The sequence below is a fragment of the Lissotriton vulgaris genome, chromosome 1_1 (genome assembly GCF_964263255.1).
Source record: "Lissotriton vulgaris chromosome 1_1, aLisVul1.2, whole genome shotgun sequence".
In the NCBI taxonomy this organism is placed as follows: Eukaryota; Metazoa; Chordata; class Amphibia; order Caudata; family Salamandridae; genus Lissotriton; species Lissotriton vulgaris.
In genome coordinates, this window is record NC_141685.1 from 180,111,427 (window position 1) to 180,131,000 (window position 19,574).

Sequence of the window (19,574 nt, forward strand, 5' to 3'; positions counted from 1 at the left end):
AGCTAAGTAACGGTGATGGATCAAGCCCTGATCTTTGGACTGGGTAAGAGTGGTCTGCTTAATTCAGACACTCTGTTCATCACCACCCCCTTTTCTGAATCGTAACCTACAAATTCACCACGCCTTACCACCCCCAAGGAAACGGGTTGGTTGAGAGATTCAACTGAACTCTGAATGGCATGATTATAGGTGTGGAAGAACCTATGAGGCGTAAGTTGGACGTCCTCTTGCCACGCCTGCTCTTTGCTTACCGTGAGGTTCCGCAGAAGTCTCTAGGGTCCAGCCCCTTTGAGCTCCTGTATTGCCACCCAGTGATAGGACCTCTAAGTCTGGTCAAGGAAGACTTGGAGCAATCTCCCAGGAAACCTCCCCAGAATGTATATAGCTACATGCTGGCCTTCAGGAACCAGACTAGGCATTTCAGAGCACTTGCTGAGGCAAATCTGGAAGCCAGCCAGGAGGAGATGAAGCGGTGATATGACCAGAATGCCACTCTGGTAGAGCTTCAGCCTGGGCAGAAGGTGTGGGTCTTGGCCCCTGTGGAGCCTTGTGCACTCCAGGATAAGTGGACAGGCCCCTTTGAGGTTGTGGAGCGCAAGAGTCCAGTTACCTATTTGGTGGACATGCAATCTCCCAGGAACCCCTTGAGGGTCCCGCATGTCAACCGCCTTAAGCCCCACTTGGAGAGGTCCAAAGTGGGCATGCTCTTGGCAACAGATGCAGGAGGAGACTGAGCCTCTTCCTGACCTCCTGGTAGCCAGAGAGCAAGATGGGTTAGTGGATGGAGTTAACCTCTCTCCCACATTGCATTTCTGGGAATGTATTAAAAAATCGCAAAATAAGGAATCGCAATAATTTGCGATTCCTTATTTTTCTTAAGCATTTAAGGAATCGCTAATTTTACGATTCCTTAAATGCGATGTATGTGGGGTTCTGAAATTGAAAATTTTGGTTAAGAAATCGCAAATTACCACCAACTTGTAGTTGGTGGTAATTTGCGATTTCATTTAAAAATGCCCTATTTGGCATTTGTGAAGGTGGCATGTGACGCAGATACATGCCCATAGGGCATGTATGTGTGCCATATGCACACACATGTACATTTCAGGGGTGCAGCAGGGTGTATTTGAGACACCCCTGCACCCTTGAAATTATTCTCAATTGCGAATTCGCAAAATGCGATTCGCAAATTGAGAAATATTTCTCAATCATTCCTATGGGCCTCCTGGCCCATAGGAATGCATGGGAAATTATTCCTTATTTGTGAATTCGCAAAGTGCGAATTCGCAAAAAAGGAAGACTAAGAAATCGCAAAAAAATTGCGATTTTTTACATACATTTTATTTCGCGAATTCTAAATAGCGATTCTTTATGAATCGCTATTAAGAAATCGCAAAATGGAATTTTGATACATCTACCCCTAAGTCTCTTGCCCTGAGAGAGGGTCAATGCTTGCCACAAGTACTCACCTGTGCCAACCAAAGACCCCCAAATCTAACATTGGAGGCAGCGGTGACGATTTCGAATTTGCATTTGTGATTAATATACGGTAATTGGTGAACACCACGTAATGAGTTCAGACCAATAACGCAGCCACATACTTGTTGATTTTAGTTTTTGCCAAGAGATCTCCCTTTTTAAAAAAAAGAAAAGTTATGCCTGATTCAGTCAATGGAGAAAAGGCGGCATCTGTAGACTCTGACATTGAAGGAATAGAATGGGGAGAAGAGAGACTAGAGAGCTACTCCTTAGCCCAGCTGAAGGGCTTCTGCAATTACTGTATGTGGTCATAAATGCTTAACCCATAATGCTCTGAAGTTTAGCCTTGTCTGCTCACGCCACACAACCTTGAGGGTGAGCAGGGGTTATTCTAAAGAGTAAGTCCCTTGCCCTGACTAGAGGAGAGGGTCCCTGCGTGTCACAAGTACTCACCTGTGCCAACCAGAGACCCCCAAATCTAACATGCAGAATGTCAGGTGTCCACGTCACCATGGGGTAAACGTACATAAAGATATTTAAGGTGTGTGTATCACCGTGGAGGACACGCCAACAGGAGACCTTGACCACCAAGAGGATATGGAGTGCTTGATAGACTGCCAAATGTCAAAAGAAACGTGGAAAAACTTGATGCGGCAGAGTAAGTGAGTGCCTGAACCGGAGGGAAAATAGGCAAAATAACAAGATGGCTGGAACATTCTGGTGAGAAGAGTAAAAGTTGAGGCTTGGAAGTATAGGCAAACTGCAGAAAAGTCAGAGGCAGCCGTGAAAAAGACAAAACCCTTGAAACACCAAGCGAGGAAAGCTTACTTGTTACAACAAAGGTTGCTGGTACCAACGCTTGTTCAACTCATCACAGTTTTCAAGAGTTGCCTCCTGGAGACGAAAGACTGAGGCAAAGCGAACATGCAGGTGACCACCACAGCCCTAGAGAAAGGAACGGTGCTGAAAATGGCTGGTGCGCCGGCAGCCGGCATGCTGTGACACAGCTGTGCTGAAAACTGGTGCGTCACTGGTGTGGAGAACACCACAGGGCTCTTACAGAAATACGGTTCTGAGAGGCTGGTGCACCGGCAGCCGTCCTGCTGTGACGCAGCTGAGCTGGAAAAGCTGGTGCGTCGCTGGAATGGAGAACCCCACAGGGCTCTTCACAGTAGTACGGTTCTGAGGGGCTGGAGCGCCGGACAGTAGTGGGGTGAGGACTCCTCCTGACAGACACTTCGACGGATGTTGATTCGCACGCTAGGATGTCCTGGAAAACAGCAGAAGTAGTACACTCCTGAGGAAGCACTCTCCGGTCGGCCAACCACATCGGACATCGGGATAGGAGGAACAGCGAAAACAGGGTCCTCAACAAAGGCTATCCGTGTGGAATGGTGACAGCGCCTCAGAGAAAGCAGACACGTGTGAGGTACCCGCTAACGCCAACACAGCAGGGCTAGGAGCGATCAGCAGAGCAGCTTCCTTCAGGCAACCCCACGGCCTTGAGGAAACAGCAGGCGCAGGCAATCCGGATGCCCAGTAAGGTGTCACAGATCGGAGAATCCACAGGGATGAGAAAATATCTCAAAGGAAGATGTTGAAAAAACCTTCTCTGAATTCAATCGAATACAACTGAGGAATCAGCAAGTCTCTGGTATACCTTCAGTGAGACCTCCGCTCCATCAGAAAGGGAGAAAATTCTTCATAGCTAAAGAGAACACTTCTCTGGAATCAATACATCAGAACTGATCAAGTTGAATCAGCAGGAAGGAGAGAGTAAAGAAAGGGGAGATGACGGGAATGGCCCCCTTTGCCAATTCGTCGCCAGTGTTGAAATTAAAGATGAGACTGAAGCAAGGTACGTTCAAGCACCTTTATTCTGTCATCCACTCTCCGTAACTGACCACATGTCCAACATTCCAAAGAGAACTCTAGGGGAACGTTCCAAAAGGTAGGAGGAGGTGGGTAGAGGGGGAAGATACCTAAAGGGGCAGGGAGGAAAGAAACAACAGCGAGGAAGGAGCCAGGGGAAAAAGGAGAGAGATTACAACAATTACATCATGCCTTCATTGTGACACCACAAACACCTTCGTTACAAGTTTGTACATTCGATTTTGTGCGGAAACTGGAGTTTCTGATCTAAGGGATGTTGCAAAAAAAGTAACAGTACTTCCCTCACTGGGTTTCTCATGGACACCTTTGGTCAGGTAAAACCTTGTGGAACTTGTCCATGGAAAACATCTCTGTACTTGGGAAAAGCCTGACAAAATCAGGGCAGAAAGGTGGACATCAGCTATAATTCTCCAGTGTTTAGAGGAAAATGCCTCGCAGTGCAATATTCCGCATCATAGAATGTTCAAAGCCTACAGTATCGTCGATTGAAGTTATGGAATTTCTGATGCGGTGCCAGCACAGATCATCATGGGATCAGCGTCATGGTGCAAGAGCACGGCTGTCACATGTTCATGCACATTATAGCATTAGCCAGTCAATGAACCATCACACACTCACAAGGTTCTCCCAGTCAACTGCTCCACCCAAGAAGAGGATGGACAGGTCCGGAACGTTCAACTGATCACATGGAGGGGAAGAGAGAATGGGATGGTGCCTGGGGGATGGAATGATAGAGAGACTGTGTGTTACCGCTACATGGAACACACAAAGCTACCTCGTTAATATTAATGAGCTCTTTTCAGCTCCAGTATGTAAGTATATACCGAGAAAAGACCAGTTGGTTCATATTTAATTACACATGTGTTCCCTTGATTATAATAATCACATTTTAATTTAAGTCATGAATCGCTTTTGCTACAAAGAGGCTATGAATACGGCTCATATGAAATATAATATTCATTTACATCATATAGGAGAACGTATGCAACAGAAGAGTAAGGAGGGTACTAGGAGAGACCATATGCTCAGGGGGATGACTGTGGACACATTTGACAGTAATACAAGAAAACTAAGGTAGAAAAAGGGTAATGAGCCCCCCTGAAAGATTGGCAAGGGGAGATTTAGGATCAAAAGCGACATTTGAAATACGAAAGTGATGGAAAAGAAGTACTTGAATGAATGGAAAGAAAAAGTGAGGATTAGCCATCAAGAACGGGAGGTGTCGGTGAAAGTACACTGAGTTCATAGAAAATGGAGCTTCTAAGTTGTTCTAATATGTAGAAGGAACACATTCAAGATTTTTGATCAGATATTTTAGAGCAATGGTTCTTAACCCTTTTGGCTTCTGCGATTCACTGTGGGTCCGAAGCTGTAACATGCATCAATGGGCAGCGATCTGAAACTGTTCTCAGCGTGTCCCAGACTTTATTATGTATCAATGGGCAGCGATCTGTTACTGTTCTCAGCTTGTCCCAGACTTTATTATGTATCAATGGGCAGCGATCTGAAACTGTTCTCAGCGTGTCCCAAACTTTATTATGTATCAATGGGCAGCGATCTGTAACTGTTCTCAGCGTGTCCCAAACTTTATTATGTATCAATGGGCAGCGATCTGAAACTGTTCTCAGCTTGTCCCAGACTTTATTATGTATCAATGGGCAGCGATCTGAAACTGTTCTCAGTGTGTCCCAAACTTTATTATGTATCAATGGGCAGCGATCTGTAACTGTTCTCAGCGTGTCCCAAACTTTATTATGTATCAATGGGCAGCGATCTGTAACTGTTCTCAGTGTGTCCCAACTTTATTATGTATCAATGGGCAGCGATCTGAAACTGTTCTCAGTGTGTCCCAAACTTTATTATGTATCAATGAGCAGCGATCTGAAACTGTTCTCAGCGTGTCCCAACCTTTATTATGTATCAATAGGCAGCGATCTGCAACTGTTCTCAGTGTGTCCCAACTTTATTATGTATCAATGGGCAGCGATCTGAAACTGTTCTCAGCGTGTCCCAGACTTTATTATGTATCAATGGGCAGCGATCTGTAACTGTTCTCAGCGTGTCCCCGACTTTATTATGTATCAATGGGCAGCGATCTGTAACTGTTCTCAGTGTGTCCCAAACTTTATTATGTATCAATGGGCAGCGTGTCGTAACAGGCTGCAGTGGGCCCAAGTTGTCGTATGTATAAATGGGCAGCGAGCTGCAACAGGTCTCACTGGGTTCCAAGAGGTAACATAACATGAGTATTTGTAAAGCGCATGTTCACCCAGAGGTATCTGGGCACTGAATACCAGATGTTTAATGTTACCCATCTCAATGGTACTCATTTTATCGACCTCAGATGTATGAAAGGCTGAGTGGACCCGCCAAGATTTGAACCTGTGACCATGAGGTCGAACACAGGACCCTGAAGTAGATGCATTAGTCCACTGAGCCCCAGACCCAGCTTTCTGGTAACATGAATCAATGAGAAGCAGGCTGTAACAGGTCACAGGGGGTCCCAAGCTGTAACATCTATCAGTGGGCAGCGAGCTGCAGCAGGCCGAAGTGGGTCCCATTATTTAATATGTATCTGAGGGCAACGATTTGTAACAGGCCGGAGTGGGTCCCAAGATGTAACATGTATCTATCGATGGGCAGTGAGTTGTGGCAGGCCTCAGTGGGTCAGAAGCTTTAATATGAATCAAATGGGCAGCGATCTGTAACAGGTTACAGTAGGTCCCAAGCTGTAATTGCCGTTATTAGGCCCCGTGACACGCTCAAAGGCCTCATTGGCCCCAAGCAGCTCTGGGCATCAATCAGCCCCAAGTAGCAACAGACATTAATGCGATTCCAGCTGTAATCAGCATCAATGGGTCTCAAGGTGTAACAGGTAACAATTGCCTTCATTCTATAATATGCATCAATGGTCCACAGGCTCTAACAGGCATTAATGTTCCACAGGCTTTAACAGGCATTAATGGCCCCCAAGCTAGAATAGGCATCAGTGGATCTCAAGATGAGCGTCACAGAAGACCATGTGCCTGGGTACCAGTTGCTTGGTAAAATTACTGATTCCAGCTGATTATGGCACCCCTGCAACATGCAATGACGAGCTTGTGATTCCAGATGGAGAAAGATGACGTAGACATGAAATTACCAGGCACTTTACTGCAAATTGATATCTATAATTCCAGGGACATTTATTCTCCCATTTATCACCTTAATTGACTATGTGGATAATTTGATCTGTGGGGGAGGCATTGGGGTTGTGGGTGGGGGTGTAGCTCCACGGTTTACTGCTCAGTCCTCTTTTTATGTTTAAGGTACTTGTAGTGCCGAGAAGCTCCTCCCAGAGTTTGTCACCTCTATGGACAGGTGCGGGTATTTCAACATTTTTTTGATCTTATGAAAGCGGAACCTTTCTTTCTGTGTCTTTCTGCTTCTCCCCTTTTGAGCACAGGATCTTTCCTAGCTACTTTTGCCCAGTTTCTTTTTCCTATTTCCTGAACTCAGAGACACATGAAATGTGTTGCCAGTGTAATGCACCTTGACAGCCGGAGCAGGCACTACACATGCCCCACCAGCAGCCGCGTGTATCCTGCAGGCCTCCAGGCCTTCACTCCAGGGGCAACAGTCACTGAAAGTACCAGGAAAGAGGGAACATTTCTCCCACCAAAATCACCCACAATGCACCATTAAACTGTATATCATCATGGACGTCATTTAAGGGTCGAAGCTGCGACCCCTGGCTCGCCCTTTGCTACCCCTGGCACTGCCTTTGCGACCCCTAGCCTCAGAGGTGGCAAATTCAGTGCCAGGAACACAGGGACAGCTTGGGCTCAACTCTTTATTTTCTATCAATTCTTTATCACACTAATGTGTAAGTATGTGTGTGTGAATGAAAGTGGGTGTCAAAGGGCGTGTAATGTCTCTTCCGCTACCCCTGGCATTTTGGTGTTTTGGCGTCCATGTATATCTGTTGTTGCTTGGTAGCAGTTTGTGTTACGCCTGCAAGGTATTTTATGTGTGTAGCTTAAGGTGTGCTTCTGTGGTGAATGACGTGTAGAAGGAAACCCCTCCAGTTGTAGAAAAATACAAAAAACGTCTCAGCAGCAAAGTTTTAGTAAACACCAATGCTGTAAGTATTTCAGACATTACCCTATAGATATGCTTGATTCCGGTATTAACTATATATAGTGCCTAGCTTATGTTAAAGCGCCTGCAACAGACGGTTTCTCATCAAACATTGGGACGCTTCCTCACTTGCCTTTACATCAGCCGCAATATCAATGTATCGCCTACTTCTGTTAAAAGTTTTAACCATTTGGGAGTCTTTAGAAATACGCTGTAAACGTTATTGTGGACAGGTAATGTGTACTACCCACTCCCTCATGCAACAACCATGAGTTCTGGGTTTGTGGTAGGTCTGAGATATGTGAGGGTTGTCTGAAATGTGTGTTTCTTTCAAATAAATGTTTATATAGCACAACTATTGAACTGATGAGACACGCTGAAGGACTTCTAGGCACTTGAATATCGAAGTAGCGGCTGCTCCCATTGCAAAGTGGTGAAGCGGGAGAGGGCGAATACAAACCAAAAACATCACGGAAGACAGAATAAAAAATATATAAAATTGCACTTACCTGCTCTGACTGCTGCCCAAGTGCTCCCGATCCTCATCTTTCTGACGTCAGACACTGCTGCCTACTTTGCAGGATCCCAGATGCCAATCCCAGGGCTTCTCTCATGCTGGGAATACTGTTTCCTGGTTCGGCCCCCAGACAGGAACTGGGAGCCTGTGTTGGTTCTCCATCTGGCTTTACAGCACAGCTAAGGGTTGGAGAAAGGCTACCTGTGCATAACGGTCTGGCCCACCCCTTCCCCCATCCTCCTGGGGCTGCAGCGTCACTATGGATGGCCCGATGCCCTATCACATCATCTTTGTGCATTTTGTAAAAACTAAAATCGAGAATGTTAGACCTGACATCATTGGCTTGAGTCTCTCCTCCATTTTTTCTGTTTGCCTCCATTGTTTTTCGATGTTTCGCTGGTATATGCTTTGGGCGCCGTGCCACTGCTGATCAGTGCCACAGCGCAAGTGCTCCCTATGTTAAATTGATGTATCGATTGTATCCATGTTTGGCCTATTTGGTTTACTGTCAGTCCCTAGTCTAGTGCACCAGGAGTGCCGGGGCTTGTAAATACAAATGCCGCTCGTGGGCTTGCAGCACGTGTTGTGCCACCCACAAGAGCGGCCTCGTAAAAGAATGTCTATGGGTCGGTCATTGCGAGACCCACGTGCAGCCTAGTGCTGTCGCGCAGGCTGCGCAAGTATACCTACTTGCCAGCCCCTCAAACCTTCCCTTAACTTCATGTTAGTCACCCCTATGGTAGGCCCACGGGCAGGGTGCATTGTAAGAATAAGGTAGGACACGCCTGACCAAGTTGGCATGTCCTAATAGTGAATTACAGCCATCTTCGTTCTTCACTATTGCGAGGTAGCCTGCTCTCCATTAGTTAGGATGGGCCGCCGGGATTATTACTGCTATGATCCTAGCTGGCTCGGGGAGCATGGTGCAATATCGAGTTTGGTATCCCTGAACTCGGGGTTTAATTACGCATCCCTTGGTGTGGATGGTTTTTGGACTCTGGGTTTGAAAATAGCACTTTTAGAAAGTGTCTATTTTCTTGTCTAACCATATCTGGTTTCTGCTGGTCTTGCGTGTGTGTGACAGGAGCTGGGTGGCTCCAGAGGTCTGGATGAGTCAGTGTGGGATGAGTGGGACATTTGCGTTGAGAGTAGGGGGAGAGTAGTTGCTGATAGCCTGCCCTGCCTGATACAATGCTGGCTCCACCTCCTGCCAAGCGGCTGATGGCTCTGTGCCTGCCATGGACGATCCTAGCCCCACCTTAACATCTTATCTTATGCTGATGAAATACAGATGAAACTCTCACTCAAAATGCCGAACACTCAGACCAAATTCCCTGATTGCATGACCGATTGGATGAAAAACATCTGGGTCAAACTCAACACTGCCAAGACAGAAGTTGTGATCTTCAGCAGGCAATCCTCACCATGGCATTTTGCCTGGTGGCCAGCAAGACATGGACCCACCCAACACACCCAGGCCAACAACATTGGTATAGTTATTGGCAATCAACTCACCATGAATGACTCCTGCTTCCACACTCTGAAGATTCTGTAGAAGATCTTCAAATAGGTTCCCACCATCAACCACAGAACCGTCATCCAAGCCCTTATCAGAGCAAATTGGACGACGGAACATCCTCTATGCCAGATTCAATACACAACTGACTAGGTGACTCCAAACCATAGAGAACTCAGCAAGGACGATTACACTCAGCCTACGACACTGCATGCACATCACCTGCAACCCGGGAAGCTCCACTGGATTTCCATTCCACAAACAAGCTCTGTTCAAACACATCACACACACCTTCAAAGATCAACACAACACGGCCCCAGCTTACCTCAACGCCCGCATCAGAATCCATAAATCTACCAGACACCTCCCCTCAGCCGGACTCCTATTACACAGACCCCACACATATGCACAACCAAATACAGTGGTTGTGCCTTCTCCTACATCACTCCTAAAGCTTGGAATGACCCGCCCTGCACACCAAGGCATCCTCTTCCATTTATTTGTAATACTGCAAGCAGCTGAAGATGTGGCTTTTCAACTACTCTAGTTCTAGGCTAGGCCCAGTATGCTGCTGCATCATCACCAGGATTGCCTCAAGGGCGGTGTAGTGCTTTACAAATGCTCTTACCATAACATAACAAGACATCCATTTATTGCTCCTCCTCATTCATTTGTATAGCAACTTCGTATTGTTTCAATAATTGTTCTTTTGGTGTCAAGGGGTAAAAAAGGGCCAAATTACATAAACACACTGGTCCACGGCATAACTTACCATCTGCTCCCGGCCTGCCTTAACTTCTGAAGCCCCGCCTCATTGCTTGCTATTTTGGTCTGCCAAATGGAGCCTTCTGGTCAGTAATTCTTTTCTGTAAACTCACCAATATGATCCCTAGAGAAGATTGCTCTTTATCTTGTCACTAGTTTGTGCAATTACCCAATGATTTGTTGGAGAGGATGTTTTTTCTTTGTTCTTTAGTTAGGGTGCCTTATTTAGACACTCTTAGCCCTTACATACTTTCTCTTTTGATTTATCATTGCCTAATTTATTCTTTTCTTAATCTTAACTGGAGGGTTACAGCTCTTTTGGATAGAGGTATCATTCATCCCCTGATAGAGGAAGCTTACTGTGTAGCCCCTGAGTGAATCCATTATCCGTGACTTAGGGTTTTCCTGTGCAGCCTAGTTTGTTGCCACCATGCTTGTATTCTTTTTCATATTCCTCTTCCACAAGATGATTTTCACTGTGCTATTTCTCCAGAGGGAAGGATTCAGCCACTTTACACAGGGCTCGAAAAATCATTTAATTTTTACTAGACCTCCAGTTCTAGTAACCTAAAAAATGTACTCGACCTGACTGAAATGCTCTTGACCTCAGTCTCTGAAAGAGGAGCAAATGTGACAAGTTAACAAGATTTAAAGACATTTTTATTTCTCATTCACTTTGTGAGCAATAAAGATGCCTTTAACTCTTGCTATCTTGTCCCATTTCCTCTGCTTTCAGAGACAGAGGTTAAAAGTCAGTTTGTCTTCCTACTCGCTAGAAAGGGCAAGTAGGACCTAAAAATAGCTCGTCCTAATTAAATCTGGCTCGCAAATGCAAGTGGGCGAGTGGATTTTTCGAGCCCTGCTTTACATGAAACACCCTTCAAGGTTCCAGTGTGCCACCTGTGTCTACCAAATAGTTCAGATCAGACACTTTCTGCATTACCGTCGATGTCCCACATCACTTATTCTCCAAAGCTTTGGGAGATAGGGGCTTTAGCACAAACACTGCCAGAAATTTGAATACCCAATCAGCATTGCTTTCTTGTAATATAACTGCTTCATTAGCTCCTGGCTAGCCTGCAGGTTTTTCTTCGCCTTCCTCATGTATTATGCTCTTATACTTCTGAAGCCTATCACATAGTCCACCACATTAATTTTGCAGAGGAATTGAAAGTTCCTTCCACCCTTCACAGATCAAGCTGAATGGTCCACGCAATGAGTGCCCACACAGAAGACCAAAGTGATTGAAATCCATGCCTTTATCTGGATTCTTCTAGTTATCGAATAAGGGACATGGCAGGAGAAGATCCCACTTGCTCCTGAAGTTCTCTGAAAAAGCTCACCTTATGCTTTTAAGGGTCCTGTTCAACCTCTCCACTAACCCCTTAGATTGTGGATGCTGTGCATTAAATAAATTATATGTCACACCAGCTTGCTGTCACATCTGTCCTATGAGACAGTATGAAATGGGTTCCCTGGTCAGAAATTACAGTCTATTGTTCGAAAGTTCTAACTCTCACCTCCGCGGTTATGCTCCGCCTCTTGATACCTGGAGCCATAATCCACTATAACCAAAAAGTATTGATGCTGAGGGGAGCCTATTCTCCTGGCTGCTGGGCAGTTCTTTAGAGGGTACAGAGCTGAAGGGGACAGGCCCATGTCATCAGCACTACTTGAGAAAAGTGAGGCCATCTAGACAGTCACCCTTAGGTTTATCTTACTTTTTTAAGAGTGATCATAGGACTTCACTCTTTCTGGTTCCTTCACCTCGAGACTGATCCTCAGTAGTAGAATCAGCTTCCAGACTGGCCATTGTAGTGCCAGTCAAGCACATTGCTCGCTTGCATGTTATCTCTTTGTCCACCAGCCGTTGGTGGATCCACAGGTGCTGCCCACTTTCAGAAGCAACTCCAGTTGTGCCCCATTCCCAGCAGCCAGCGTGGGGGATGTGTCCAACAAATGCTCTTCCCTTGTATCCTCGAGCTCTTTCCTCTCTTGAGGTTCAGTGATCTGCAGGAATAGATAGAAGGGAGGAAGAACAGCTGGAGTGCGTGTTCTAACCCTGTCTCTAAGGTGGCTTATTTGATATTCCAACTGGTCCTCAGTATTTTTCATACTCTGGACATTTGTTTATGTGATTATGCTCATTGTCATGCCATAGATGAAGAGTAGCATATATGTTATTCCTGGGTCCTACAGTTGGTTCTGTAGATTGGTAACAAAGGTACCTTGCTTCGTAAAGGACTTATTTCCGTCCTCTTTAGAGTCCCACCCCCTCCTCTAAGTATTGGCGTATGGGTTTACCAGATTATTGGTATATAGTGTGGCCAGGGGTCTATTTTGGTGGGGGCTCACCACATGTAGACTGTCCAACACCCATTGCGATTCCCTATGGAGCTTTCATATGAGGGTAGAAGAAAAATGGTCTGCAGGTCTTATGCCCACAACTCATCCCGTGGGCGCAGGCAGGGACGGAAACAGAGAATAGGGCTGGGGTTCCCTCCAGTTATTCTTTCATCTAACTGATCGCATGGAGGGGGAAAGGGAAAGTGTCGGACACTTACCCCGAAACGGTTTCTTTGCTCTTGCCAAACCTCCAGTTTATGCCCATGGAGGGGTCGAGTGAAGGAGTTGGGTAGCTTGATCGGAGGGCGTCTTTCTCTCACGCGTTCATCTTTCAGTGGTCTATGCATCACATCCTGGTACTTCGATACCATGCTGCCACATAGGATGCTATTATATCTCTCTGGACTCCTCTCGGTCATATCTGCCTAGTCAATTTTGTTTTCCTGTCGTCTCCTACCCTTACAACACTTGTGTTCATTGTTTTGACAATACATTAAACACAAACAATGAAAGCCATGCAAGCAGACTGTTTGGTTGTACACTTTTGTTTAGTAAGAGCTATAGATTGTTATTCAGTCAAATCTTGGCACAGCTTGCCAGGACTTTATTTTGTGGTATTCCCGATTCAACCTGTTCTACTTATATGCAAATATCAATTCTGTACGAACATAATAACTCTTTTTTGTTGTGTAAAATTACTGTCATATGTAGGGTGCCCGAGGGCTCGGGTTTGAGGTCCCAGTCAAAAAGAAAAAGGCTCTGAAATGATATGGTCAGAAATAGCCTTCAGGAAAGAAAAATATCTTTCTTGAGTCCCCTCGCTCAACCAGGGTTTCCCCACGGTGACATGCTTCATCATTGGGGCCATCCCAGTTCTCTAAGAACTGGGGTGTGCTGCGACTTGCGGAAACTACGTATGAGCACTGAAATGGAAGACTATGTGTGGTGCACAGTGTGGTGGAGTGGGTAAAAGTGATTAAAAATACCTTGCTAGTGGACTAAAATAGTTTATTATCGCTCCTAGGTTGGTATATCTAAAACGGGATGTTACACGGAAAAACCTAACTGTAATGGGTAGGAGTTCTGTGTAAGATCAACATGTTTCGAGCCTACCCCTAGCTCTTCATCAGGACCACACAGGGACCAACACCTGTGTTTGCCACTCCTATTAAACCTGAATGTGGTAAATGAAAATCTAAATGATCAAAACGCTGCCACTAATAAAGCATGCATGATTACACATTCGATCTCTATGTCACGTAGTGTATCTGTAACAGTTAAAATAACATGGTTAGAGAACAGCCCCCTCTCTCATATGGAGTAGGTGGATACACATTATAAGGTACTTCCATGCTGGTGAGGTTCTCCTTAATGGGGCATGCAGTCGTCCAAGCTCGCATCATGGTTGCAACCAAAAAGGTATAAACATGCCCGGCGAACGCGCTGCATGGTGTATGGTAAATGTTAAAAACACGCAACATATATTAGGTGACTAACACATGACACACATACAGATAGGAAAAACATGATCACAGACTAAATGCACATACTTAGAATTGACCAAAACTGTGCTTCATGGAGTCGAGGTGAGTGGTGTTTCCCTGAGAAAAATTCTGTTAAAAATAAGAAAGAAAACGGGTAGTTAATCGTTAGCGTGTAGAAAAACTGCCCAGGAAATCGATGTGTGGTTCCTGTTGAAGCAAACATGACTTACTTCAAAGTAGAGAACACCACATTCGGTCACCTATTAGTCTCCCGGTCCGACCGCATCTTAGCGTGTATCCGGCGGGGGACTGAAATGTGTCTGAATTCTCCTGCGTCGAGGTCTACAAACAATAGACCGCGGGAGATGATACAAAATGGCCGCCGCCAATGGCAAAGGCGGCGGCCATGGTGGTAGAATGCGTGAGCTCTGCGCTATTCTAAAGTTACTTAGTACTTGATTTCATGTCAATATAGACACCAAAGCGGCGAAAATGGAAGTGAACTTCGCCTTGGTGTATAGGAGACAGCACAGATTGTATTAATGTATATTAGAAAAGGGTTGTTAGAAATTACTAAAAATGCAAACGAGCATATTTTCCGTGAATGCCTGGATAAAATAGCCAGGTGTTATTGCGGAATGTGCCCAGTGTATGTCCTGAGGTGTCTGAGTAAATGGTTTCAAAAGAGAGGGTACCCCACTTTCACCAGGGAACAGGGTAGAAAGACAGTAAGTCAAAAGGGAATCCCTGGAGTCAACTTGTTTACCTCACCCCTGTCTCATCAGGGAGAAGGACCTGTAGTCCACTATATATCAGGGAATATATAAGGATTTCCACAAAGAAATAAAATTGTTCACAATCTAATTTTATTAAAAACCAATATCTGAGCAATAAAATACAAGACAAATTAATACAAAACAATTTAAAATCCAAGGAATGTTCCTTGAAACGAACGTAAGCAATTGAAAACAATGAGCACAATTAAAAAATACACAGCTAATATAGACATATATGTAACATTTCAGCAGTTAATAGACTTAAGACAAAACAATATACTGTGACAAACCCCTCGTATCGCTGTGGCTCCCGAATGTCTCTGCCACTTTGTATTACTAGATCCACAGGCCTAAGGCACTTTAACTTAAGTAAACACTAGTGATAATGTTGGGTATCCATCTAGAGTTTACCAGGCCCTGATTGGATTCTTTATGTCAGAAAAAATGCGTTGACGCGTTTCGGTGCAGTACATTTGATTCTGTGGCACCTTCTCCAGGGCTTCTCTTGTTGGGGTTTCAAGAAGCGATTAATTACACCATATCCCCACTTTCTGTGGAAGACAATCCAACATGGGATCTGCGTTGTGTTGCAATTTGATACTGCAAACTTTTATGTAGATATTTCCTCTCTCCTAACATAGGAGCTCCTTCTCTTGGGGTGTCTTTCTTTCGTCCTGTCGAACTACTTCACAATGTTTTGTTGTATATCTCGTAGTGTATTAAAACTTTCCCTCACTCACTACTGTGAGTGAGGGAACGAGGCAGAAACGCGGCTCCATTGAGATTCAGAACATATCCAGTTCTGGGGAGGAATTGATATACCCTATGCCGTTATTAAAAATAAAATAAAAAGTGATGTTAAAATACATCTGCACAGTATGTTCTCCAGTACGGTACAAACTATGGAACATGCTGTTTCGATGATATGCCTTGTCTAAGCCGGCATCATTGGGGTTGCCCTGGATTGCTCCGGCCTCTTCGTCCTGAATGGCTAATTGCAGACATTTCCCCTCTTGATCAGGTTGTGTAATTCATATACAAATGGCACCTACAACCCATTCAATTTGGATTTGTTACATGTGATGTTATCAGCATCTGTCTTGCAACAAAATTATTTTTTAAAAATGTCACATGTCTATGAACGTCTGCCAGTGGTGACATTATAAAACAGCACACAGTCTACAGAGAATGAATGTTTTCACATATCTTTTATAGTCATCTTACATTTTAAAAGATAACATGAGTGCTTTATTTATTATGTGAAAGTCACTGAAGTGGCTGCTTACCCCCAAAAGTGATTTCTTATTTTAGAATTTAGAGAATAATAGTATTATTCCCACCTTCTGCTTCTCCAAGGTAGGTTTTATAGAAATACAAGCTGGCATAAAACCAGCAATAGATGGCAGAAAGGCTGTGTCAGACATACTGAGCTATGTTTGGTAAAATAAGTAACATTACATTTGGTAGTAACAGCACTTTTTAATAAAGAGACAAATGAGTGAATGGCATGCAATAAATGGTTGTTTGTATTATTTAGCGTAGAGATCAACAACAATGCTCATATTTAGATTTTATCCTAGGATATGCTTTGACAGATGTTGTTAGTAGCATTTCTAATTTGCATGTTGTGTGTCAGCTTGTGTTGGCTCGTCTTGTTCTTGTCACTCCCCTGGAATAGAGCCTCTTTACCATCTGTCTGATTGGATGACTTTGATACTTTCACTGCTCGCTATGAGAAACTACGCGTGTCTTTTTGGTTAAGCTTTCCATGGGAGTGCATGTGTTTTGGGTTTATGAATTTACAGGTTTTATCACTAATCCCGAAATCTAGCTGAAACGATCCTTGTTAGTCCAAGCATTGTTCATAGTGTTGCTTTTACCAGAAGTATGATCAGATATGCATGTTTTTTCATGCCCTTTTTAAGAGCACTGTTTCACTCACTGAAAAGCAACTATATTTTATTTTTTTAGTCAACCTTATCCTAGTCTTCCAATATGCTTCCTAGTATTTCATGGTTTTCCCTACATGTAGAGAAGAATAGACACTTTCATAATTCTTGAAATATATATGTGTTTCTTCTTTCCTGCAAGTCGGGTCTTCTATCCTCTACTTTTTATTATCTGGTTCTGGAATGTCCCACTTAATTGTAATGTTACAATTTTCTGTAATTCGTTCCTCTCTCAATAACTGCACATGTTTGCTCCTGTGTGTATCCACAGTTGGGTAACTATAATGGCCCTTACATTCTTGCCAAATTTTCACCATCTCTAGGATTATTTCAATTGTTTAATGAAGGTGTGTTTTTGCTTATGGCTGTGCAGAACTGATAATCGACTAAAGGCTTTCATACATTCAGTACACTTGTGTGGCTTTTACCGTGGGAGTTCTCGGATTCTTCCTTAGGTTTGAGGAGTCACTGAAAGTACTGCTATACTCAATAAAATGGTAAGGTTTTTTCCATGTGTGTTCGCTGATGACTTTACAGAATTGATAATTGACTAAAGCTCTTCACACATTCATTGCACTTGACTGACTTTTTCCCCTATGTGAGTTCGCTGATGTCTGTGTAGGACTGATGACTGACTGAAGCTCTTCCCACATTCAATGCAATGGTAAGGTTTTTCCCCAGTGTGTGTAAGCTGATGGCACTGTAGGTCTGATAATTGACTAAAGCTCTTTCCACACTCATTACACAGGTATGGTTTTTCCCCTGTGTGTGTTCTCTGATGTCTGAGTAGGACTGACAATTGACAAAAGCTCTTCCCACATTCACTGCAGTAGTATGGTTTTTCCCCTGTGTGTGTTCGCTGATGTCTGAGTAGGACTGACGATTGACAAAAGCTCTTCCCACATTCACTGCACTTGAATGGTTTTACCCCTGTGTATCGCTGATCTGTTTGAAAACATGATAACCGACTGATGCTCTTAACACACTCACTGCACCCAGAAGGCTTTTCCCATGTGTGTGTTTGCTGACGATTCCTTAATGTTAAGGAATGTCTAAAACTACACCCACATTTATTGCAGTAGTATGATGTTTCCCTAGTGTGTGTTCGAAGATGTCTTTGGAGATGTGATGACTGACTGAAGCTCTTCACACATTCATTGCAATGGTATGGCTTTTCACCTGTGTGTGCTCGCTGATGCCCTTGGAGGTGTGATAACTGACTAAAGCTCTTCATACATTCATTGCAATGGTATGGTTTTGCCCCTGTGTGTGTTTGTTGATGTCTTTGGAGGTTTGATAAGTGACTAAAGCTCTTTGCACATTCATTGCAATGGTATGGTTTTTCTCCTGTGTGTGTCCGTTGATGTACTAGGAAGTTTGCTAACTGACTAAAGCTCTTCCTACATTCATTGCAATGGTATGGTTTTTCCCCTGTGTGTGTTCGTTGATGTCTTTCAAGGTCAGATAACTGATTACAGCTCTTCATACATTCAGTGCAATTGAATTGTTTTTCTCCTGTGTGCGTTTGATGAGGGCGCTTTAGTAGTGATGACAAACTAAAGCACTCGATGTGTGTGTCTTATTCTTTATTCTTTGTTAGTGTCTCTGGATTGGGTATATATTTTTCTACATCACATAACTGTGTTTTCTGAAGGGTCAACATGTCTGTTAAAGCAATTGTGTTATTCTCACACTCCCTAAATGTGTGTGCTATTTTGCACATTTGGTTTCCGATTTAACAATAAAGTGCAAAGGGCACCAAATATCTGTTACACTTATAATGTGTGTAATACTTCTTTGTGGGTGATAGTGCCTTTAGAATGGCTATTGGTTTTGTAAAGCTAGGGGTAAAGATTAATCTTCCTTCTGGTTTGTGCAAACTGGGACAGAGGTTTTCATTTTATTTAGCAAAACTCGACTTCCATCTAAACTCCAGTTGTCCGGTTCTACTCCGTTGTTCTTTTTTCTGCTTCCTGTGGTTTGGCCAGAAATAGTTTACAATATACATAAAAGACTGGATAGTAGTAGTCATTTTACGAAGCAAAGCACTACTGTAAGCACATCACACCGATCCCATGATCAAAGCTTGTACTGGATACTTTTTTATACGATAGGAGGTTTATCAGTGGTGTTTCCTAAATCTTCCAGAGTTCTTTTCTTGGCCTTGTGACGTGGAGGCACACAGCTCAGACTTGTACATTCACTGAATTGCCCTTATCTGCTTCTTCCAAGATCTGTCAGTTAAGGTTCAGGTTCGTCTGTCTATGACCGTGCTGATGTTTTCCTGAATACTGGAACCCAGTTTTTCATTGTTCTTGCAGATTTACAGTAATATCTTCATTATCCATATTCATTTCAAGTATTCAAGGCTTGTTTTCTGTTGGATGTAAAGAGATGTATAATTACTACAAGCAAATGTATTGGAATGTGAATATACAATGTTTAAATGGTAGTAAAAGACATCTTGTCTTTACCATCCTTGAAACTTAGTAACGGATAGTCCCCCATACACAGATATTTAACTAGAAGTTCTGTTTAGAACAACACATCTTATTGACTTCAGAGACGGAGGTGATTTGTCAGTGTTCACAAAGAAACACAGTCAAAAAAATGCACTCAAGGAGCACCCACTTGCCACAGGCACAAGTTTAGGGAGATGCAAATGATCAAGATTTTATTTGAACAAGAACAGATTATGGAAGAAGATGGATCAGGATGTGCTGCTGTTTC

The 19,574-nt window shown here is 43.8% G+C and overlaps 1 pseudogene; it reads right to left on the reverse strand.

The window, feature by feature from the left end:
• Positions 1-17,379: 17,379 nt before the first annotated feature.
• On the reverse strand, positions 17,380-18,696 carry LOC147738075 (uncharacterized; annotated as a pseudogene).
• Between the last annotated feature and the right edge of the window lie 878 nt (positions 18,697-19,574).